Source organism: Amblyomma mixtum, chromosome 9 (assembly GCF_055824585.1).
Source record: "Amblyomma mixtum isolate Tamu chromosome 9, ASM5582458v1, whole genome shotgun sequence".
In the NCBI taxonomy this organism is placed as follows: Eukaryota; Metazoa; Arthropoda; class Arachnida; order Ixodida; family Ixodidae; genus Amblyomma; species Amblyomma mixtum.
The window spans coordinates 118,497,792-118,506,510 of NC_143020.1; the positions used below are offsets into that span (position 1 = coordinate 118,497,792).

The window sequence follows — 8,719 nt, forward strand, 5'->3', positions numbered from 1 at the left end:
AGGATAATGCAAGAGGAAAAATTACGAAGATAGCATGTTTCGAAGTGACAGATGATAAACAACGAATTCCAGAAAATAGAGAAAATCTAATCAGTAAAATACCAGCCTCCTAAAAAACTGCCATTACCATTACCAATATGGCTAGAAGGACCAAGGTTAGTGCAAAAAAAAAAAAACACGAAGAAATTCATGTCACACTTAACCTTTATAACTCTTGTGTGCGAACTATTTATAGTCTCTCGTTGCTCAAAGTGCACTCGAAAAGGACTGCTTCAAATAACACGCGAGCGGTCATTTTGCATAGCAAAGCGCATCCACACAATGGCTCCAGCGTTATCTGCATACGAATGTGTGGCGCAGCTGTTTCCTTCGCACATCCCCAATGTGGCGTCAACAATGCGGCGGTGGGGCTTTCGAGTACATCGCTTCTGCGTGTTCGCAGCTGCCTAGGGATGCAGGTTTAGGAATTACACAATGAACTAAGGCATGCTTTAGTTATATTTGTAGTTCTCCATGGCATTATCTGGGTTTAGACAAAGGCTTAAATTCATTCCCAACAATTCTGGGCAAAAGCATTTTTGAATGATAAAGAGTTTATGAGCGCAATTTTTTCATGTGTTGTAAGATTTCATTATAAAAATTAATGCAGCCCCAGATCTCCCTTAGGCAGACTTGCATTCTTTTGCCATTAACGTTGTTGCTATGGGCGAAAGCGTCTCCCATTGGTTTTCTATGGCTATCTTAACTGCTTAATGCGAGTGATGGAAACACTATAAAAGGAAGATTTTACAATATATCGGAAGAATGGACCTTGTCTTCAATGTTTACATTTCGGTACCTTGAAGGTTTTCAATATGTAAATTTTTTTACAAGAATGTTGGACATGCTTTTAGTTTTTGCAAAAACGTTGTTCCTCAGAGTTCTTTTGACTGTAACTTGCCCAGCCCAGTGTTTAACTGAGGCTTTCTATGATACTAGATTGGCATATAACGTCAGCGTCGTCCGATAAGGCGAAGAGGAAAGCGTTGCAGCCAAACTTAGAGCGCCAAAATATAAGCACCTGGAGGAGAAATGCATCCAAGGACCGTTAACACTTCCAAGCAGTGTCCTTCGCGAAACCCCCATAAAAATTAGTTGTGATTAAACTACTGTTGAACGTGGTTAGAGAGCGAAAGCTGTGGTGTGGGCTTGCTTCAGAATACGCTATACCTGTGGCTTCCGTTCTTCACCGGACTCTTTCGATGGTTGGGGCAAACTCCATCTGAACCAATCTCCAAGAACTTCGCTAGAAGAAACACCCTCTACCCCGTTTATTTTTGAAACCTCTCCAGAGAAACATCAACACGCCATTCCTGACGCTGGACTCCCGGAACTCGCCACTCCTCAAGGAATCTCATATACGAAATCCAGCTAAATATATCTGCCCGTGACCCTGACACTAAGAAGTTTCCTCTGTGTTTCTTTCTTGTTATTTTGAAGGCGTTCTTTCGTTTTCACTCGCTCCAAAGAAGACCTGTGCCGCACAGCCCTCCCCAAACACGCTGTATTTCCAACTAAGTCCTCACAGCTGAACCGCGTCTTGTGCTTGCGCTGATTTTATTTATTCTCTCAGCTTTATTTTCCAGACTGCACGTCGGCAAACACAAGAAAACCACGAGCCTTCATTCCATCCGGTCCTGAACTCAATATCAGCGGTGTCCAGCCAGATATTCCCGTTTTGTTTGTTTTGCTAGCTTTTTTTCTGTATTTATTTTTATTGCTTCAAAGAATTCCCGGCTGACGACGGAGTTTCGAGGTCTCTCTGTCGGAGCAACCACTCCAGACCGATCGACGCCGGTCCGGTAAACAGCGGCCCCGTCGAAAAGTCCACAAGAACGCGCTTCGGATGCTGGAAGGACTCCGCTTCTGTTGACACCGCCGCAAGGGGGCGGCTCCGTCTCTCAACTCCCAGTTTGCAAGAAGTCAGGGAGGCGGCAAACATCTCTGAGGCCTCAGATGAGAAGGCATCTAGCGGGAAAGAGAGAAGCACCCGCTAGGAAAAAAATCGATGAGTCAAGTGCCTTCCACGAAGAGTAAACGAAGATAAAAGGAAATATAGCGGCACGAGTGAAAGAAAGGAGGATGCGCAAAACTAAACAAGCTAAATATACACAAAACACCTTCGGAAGTCCGTCAAACAGATCGCCATCGTTAGGGATGCATCTGAAAGTTTGCATTTTCATGCTGAGGAAGAATCTCGGCCCGATCAGCACAGATAATTGGTCCAATGTAGTAAATGGACGGTTTCACTCTTGTCCTTTGTTGGATCGGCCTTTGAAAATACGTTGCCAATATTGTGTTGATTCCCGGTGCTGGTTGGGGGGGGGGTGTCAATCTGTCGTGACACGTCGTCTGGCTTGCCAGTATCAATTTCCTTACACAGCACAGGCGAACACCTACTTTTATTGTTTCGTTTTGCTTTCCTTTACGTGGAAGTGGTGCTTTTTGACAATTTCTGCCAATTGCGAGCTTTCTTTTTTTTCACCCAATGGGGAATTTTCTATCCCTAAATATTTGTCGAAAACTTAAAGTTTAAAAAATTTTCAATACGTATTTTCGCTGCTCCACAAAAACGCCTGCGTGCAGATACCAACGTGTCCTTCGACCTTCGACACGTGCCGGTTATGCGCGCGAAGTTTCCTTTTCAGGAATTCCCTCTGGAATATGGATTGAACAAATTCTTTTCGCGAAAGCATTTTATAAGCTTTCCGTTGTATAAACAGATCAAGGAAGGCGCACGTAACCTTTATAGAAACAGTGTTTACGACACCCTTTTTATTTCCCCGATTTGCGTCCGTCCATACCCGCTAGAAATCCATATCCATATAGATGCGTGTTTTGGACATTTTTCGAACATTTGTGAGTGTTCAATTGAAATCGTGAGCTTATTCCGGTTCCATTTCAAATCGCAAGTGAAACCCACTATAGGAGCGATTTCGAAGCAATGATTTTGACTTGCTTTCATTCGTTTGTGCACATCTTTTAAGGCTCAGCTCTCTGTGTTTCGTAAAAATAAAAAGGAGGGTCGAAATTCGCGGCACTGTTGAGTCCCTTGAACACTTTCAGTAAATCGCTCGCACGAAAAAAATTTCACGCTCCGCGTCGTAGGCGCCACACACCGGCGTATCGTCATATCAACGCGGCGCCAAAAATAGGATCAGTGCATTTTCTTTAGCTCGAAATCCTAAGGCCGTAAGACTACAATAGAATGAATGGAATCGTACTTAAAGCTTCATTCACATGATGCCCTAAATCTCCAATCGGAAACACCCACCGCCTAACCTTGGGCGTGCAGTAATTCGAAGGGAGGGGCGCATGTCTCCTCTCGGCGATGGCGTATGAAGAAGGGCGCCTTTTCTCGCCATGGTTTTGGCACAAGAAAGATGACAGATTTAAGATGAAAGAAAAGTTCACGCTTCACAAAATGGGAAGCTTTATTTTTGTTCTTCTCATGCATCGTAATAAGGCTTCTAGGAAATTGGCAGTTGACTGAAGTGTAGTGACGTCACGACGTTGTCCATAACACTCTCGGCGCACAGATCAATCTTTCGGAAGAAGCGCAGTTCTGTTTTCACTGTATTGCACCAAAATTTTTTTCTGCATAGAAAAGCCTGAACGTCTTATGAGGCATAATCTGAAGCCCCACACCAACACGTACAGTCTCGGTCAAAAGTCCTAAGGCCACAGCATTCACCTGCAGCGTTCACCTGCTCCGTGTAGAGGATCATTCAAAACACAAGTCAAGCAGGAAGCGTCTCTTCATCCAGAAGAAAGCTTCCGCTTGCATTTCAACGTCCTTCGTTCTTTAATAGTGCCGTAATAGATCCGTTATTCGGCTGAAGCGAAAAGCCTTTGGGCTTAAGAATTTTGACCAAGACTGTGCGTACTATCGCGGACAGAAGTAACTGGACCGTCCTACACGGTTGCCGGAGCAGCCCGGAACGCTTCGCCGCGCGCTTTCGTGGTCGTATAAATATCGTATAAACACCTATTTTTGTTTTTTATTTAGAATTTAGTTTACAAATTATCTATATAGGGTTCCGTTAGAGTCTTCTGACCTTGAGACCTTCGTCGGCATACTATTGTCTGTGCATCTATCCCTTCTTCCTATGAATCCTTATTTGATTTCATTTAATTTGCAAACCATGTTATGTCACCGAGAAATAATCGATAGATAGATAATTTACATAGGACATGAGAACGGGCACGTACCGTAGGGGGCTTCTTTTTAAGTCCCATGTCAAAGGGTTTTGTTCTAATTACACTCTAAAGATTTCACAGATTAACCCAAGAACTACACCGTCATTGAAAGAGGCACTGGACTCTTCCAGTATTTCTCTGTATTTGTTGTTTATTGCAGTTCTTCTAGGGGTCTTTTGACAACCGGTTATTCTTGTTTCTTACATGCAGCCCCCGGGCAACCTGTCCGCGTTACGATGCTTAGACACTGCCGACGTCACTCAGCCGAATTCCTGAGCCCTGGAGATGGCGTAAGAGCGCGCCATAACATCGGAGGCGCACCGCCATGTCCGTCTGGCGCGACGTCTCCCGGGGAAGACCCACCACGTGAAGCCTGGGTCACGTTTTCCGCAGTCTCTCCCTACCCACGACAACATCGCCACGAATCCTACACGGGCAGAGGATAGCGGCGCGTAGGCAGGGGTACACGGAGACAACACACTGAATGCAAAGAAAGGAACGGAAAGAAAAAGGAAAGAAAAGCTATCAGAACGTAAGACCCATTGAAAGGGCTTGCCGCTGGCTCGCTGAAAGGCGTCGCGAAGATCCTTGCCTGGCAAGTGTTGTGTAAGCGATGCGAGCCAAAGAAGGGGGCCTCGTAATGCACTGGGAATAAGCGAACGACGAAGAAAGGAGGCTCTGCGGGGTGGGTAGGTTCGTTTTGGGCTGTGAGCTTGGACGCCCTATTAAGAAACAAGAGCAAACGTGGCTCTAAGACCTTACGCGAGCCGCTTGGCTAAAGGCACACTAATTCAGTGACGTGGTGATAACGTAATACCGTTTAGTGAATTGGGTCACTCCTTGCTGCGGGCCCAAGAAGGAGCTTAAGCAATACCTTTTAGCGAAAAAAGGGTTGGGCTTCTTTGAGCGTGAAGAATCAGCCGCGATGCCTCAATGGATACCGCCATGACAGGTGTGGTGATACAATGGCATGGCAGGCGGACAGGTAAAACGCCAGCAGATATGAAGGCTTCGGGACCGAGCGTTGGGCGAAATCATACCTAATAAAAAGCAAACAAAAATCAGCTCGGTGGCACGGACATTCGAATGCTGTCGTAACGAGAATGCAAGTGACAATCAAACAAGAAAAAGAAATTTAGTGGAACCTTTGCGCGCTGAGTGCTCTTTGGTCGGGTAGCAAAGCACTGCAAGGACTGCAAAGTGGCGATGACACCAACGCTTCTGAAGAATTGTGTAAGGAGTGCATTGTGATAAGCAGAAAGCGCGCGACTCGTTGAGAAAAGAAGTAATTGAAGTGCATATGAATTTACTGAAGAAAAATATGGAATGAAGCACAATATTATTTGAAGCACAATATGAAGCAACGCTCTAGGACGAATTTATTAGTCTACGCTCCGTAGCGCTGTCACAGGTGCAAAAATGTTACAATGACTGTGAACGTTGACAAGTGCGAGTTGTAGGTTAGTATTTCTGTTTTATACTGAAAGCATGTGTGCATTGTTTGTTCAATTCCGGTTGCCAGTAGGGGAGTTCGAAAAACTGATGCGGCGCGAATAAAACTCAGACACCGTGAGAGACACAAAGACTTCATACAGCGCTCCAAGTGTCCCTTTTTTTTTGCGGCGTGTTACTTTTTCGTAATTATGCACCAACTAGCCTACACAAAGGCAAGAATTATTTATTTGCGGGTTAGCGCTTTGCTGTGTCTTGCTAAACTGTCTCTCGTCAGTTACACTGTAGCTGCGGAATACAGGCGCTGACTCGTGAAACAAGTTGTCCTGTGGAACAACAATTCATGGGTTTACCTGCTTCCCCACCTACACCAGGACGCATTCGTCGGCATTCTCTTTCACGGTACCGAAGAAAATCGATGGTGTTCCGCGATTTTTTTCATCTACATCCTGTGCTCTACTCACGAGGCTTAGAGCGATGTACGTCCCAGTCGCTCTGTCGTGCATAGGCATTAAGAAATTGGTCGTTCTCGAAAGAATTCTCTTTGTTTAGAGGAGAACTTTCGAGAGACATCCTCTATCTCGCGCACGACATCACGCATTGGATGGTGTCGGGATGCTCGGCTGCTGACCCGAATAACGTGGCTTCGAGTCCGGCAAGGCGGTCGCATTTCGATGAAGGCGAAATGCTAGAGGCCCGTATACTGTGCGATGTCAGTGCTAGTTAAATAACCCCAAGTGGTCGAAATTACGCACAGCCCTCCACTACGGCGTCCCTCATAGCCCGAGTTGCTTTTCGACGTTAAACCCCATAAACCAAACCAAACCAAACCAAACCAAACCAAACCAAACCAAACCAAACCAAACCAAACCAAATCAAACCAAACTAAACAAAAAAAATTGCGAGATGAAGCGCTTTCGTTCCCCATGGTGCACCGTTCAGGGATTCCTAGCTGTAATCAGAAGTGAGTGCAAGCGGTGCAGTGCTGTCCAGTTTATTGATCCAGGTCACGCTGCAGCAATCTACATATCTCTCAGGCATTCGACGCATGGTCTCATCACAAGACGAGCATTCACGCTCGGAATAACTGACCTTATTCGCTCCTTCCGTGGGCCGCAGGAATGTAGATTGCTTTGGAAGGCAGTTGGGGCTGCATGCTTAAGAACCTCTGTTCACAAGGAGCGAGGAGATGTGAAGGAATTCAGTGTTTGGACACTACGCTGAGCAAGCGAGCGTTGCCTGTTATTTTTATGCTGTGGTTATTTAGTAGGAGATACATACCAAGTTGGCACGTTTTGAACGATGAAGGAACTAGGGCCACTATATGCATTTGGCCACAACAAAGCTCACAGATCAGCGCTGGTTTTTTCTAATTGGACTCACTACTCCTGTTCGATGTTTGACAAGATTAAAAACGTTAACTTCGCTGTGTAAAGCGACTTCGCGTCATAATTTCTGGTGAAGTCCCAGATCACTGTGGTCCCTCACCTAAATTAGAAAAGTACTTCAACTTGGCCAAGATTTTTTGTGCCACACAAGAACAAATATGTACCTATTTGCAATTATGAAGTGGGGATTCAACACGGGAGTGGCCTCATAAGACATCTTTTAGTACCGTTATAAATATAGTTTCTTGCGATAAAGAAACCGGATTAGAAATTAACCTGTTTTGCGACGAAACATTGCTTCCTATTACTGAGCTCGTGTTATCCTCTTATGGCTTGTGAAATTCAACAATTGGCTGAAGGGAAGTGTCGCCACGGACCGGAGCATTCCCATTGGCTGAGGAGGGGTGACGTAACCAAGCCGTAGAATTTCCATTGGGTGGAGGTAAGTGGTGTCACCAGACGGTAGCGTTCCCATTGGCTGGGTGGAAGTGACGTCATCAGACGAAAAGTGACACCACTTCCCTTAAAGGCATCAACAGCTACTGACGCTGTCCCATTGCCAACACATAATGAAATTAGGCACCCGTGTGAATTCTTTTCGTTTGCGAATTTGCGCTTTCTTACGAACAAGTTTAGAGACAAAATGAAAGCACGACACTATTTCGAGACGCACTTCAATAGACGAACTTAGAATTGCTAAGCAGAACTTACGACAGCACATTTTATACATAATTCTGAAAGGGAATAGTGAGGACATATTATCACACTCAGACGCTATCTGCAGCCGGCGATCCTCATTAATTTTGCGCGAACTGATTATGTATTCAGTTTGAAGATCTGAGAGCTCGGCGCAGTTATTAATTATGCATGATGTCCATTTCGCGAGCGAATCGAATAATCTGCATGTCAACTACAAGGAATTAATAATTAGACGCACACGCACAAAGCTCGAAGAAATGCAGCGGAAAAGCGGAACCTCTCGTTACCATCGTGAATTACGATTTTTGTAAGCTTAATGGAATTGTACTCTCTAAGAAAAGAATCAGATAATGGGGGTTGATAAATATGGAAACATGGAAAAAATGAGTGAATTAAAGAAAACATTTTACCGTTTATCAGTGCAACATTGGCACAGACGTTCTTTGCTGCCGAATCCCAGCCGCTGAAAACCTGGTCCTCGCAGTTTCGTTGTGAGCGACCGAAAGTATATTGCTTCCACTGAAACGAAAGAATATATGCACCCGATATTGCAAAGAAAAATCCAACGACGTACAGGCGCTGGGACAGTAAGAAAAAATTGAAAGACACTTAGCCGCTACATCCTGAGAAAAAGAAAAGGTTTGGAAAGGCTGGTGTACGCGGCTTGTTCGGATTTGAAATGCCATCAACGGTGTACGTATCGGCGATCATCGAACTTTCACTTTGTGGAAAATACAGTTTCGATAAAAACAATTCTCGTTTCACTCTGAAATGATGCATTCTGTTGACGGACATTCTCAAGAACAGCGGTATTTGCGACATTCTGTACGCTCAAACGGTTCTGCAGGATTGCAGGGCTGTTTCCTGTTTTGGGTAACTATATCTTTGAAGACCATCGAGCATCTCTCTCCTCGGTTGTGCTTTGAAAATACGATCACATT

The 8,719-nt window shown here is 44.9% G+C and overlaps 1 protein-coding gene across 1 annotated transcript in view; it reads right to left on the reverse strand.

Moving 5' to 3' along the window:
• amon (prohormone processing protease amontillado) overlaps positions 1-8,284 on the reverse strand; it is a 175,175-nt gene extending 166,891 nt beyond the window's left edge. The window contains exon 1 of the mRNA XM_089561657.1: positions 8,189-8,284. The gene's annotated coding sequence lies outside the window, so the exon portion shown is untranslated. The remainder of the gene's footprint in view (positions 1-8,188) is intronic.
• Positions 8,285-8,719: the final 435 nt, after the last annotated feature.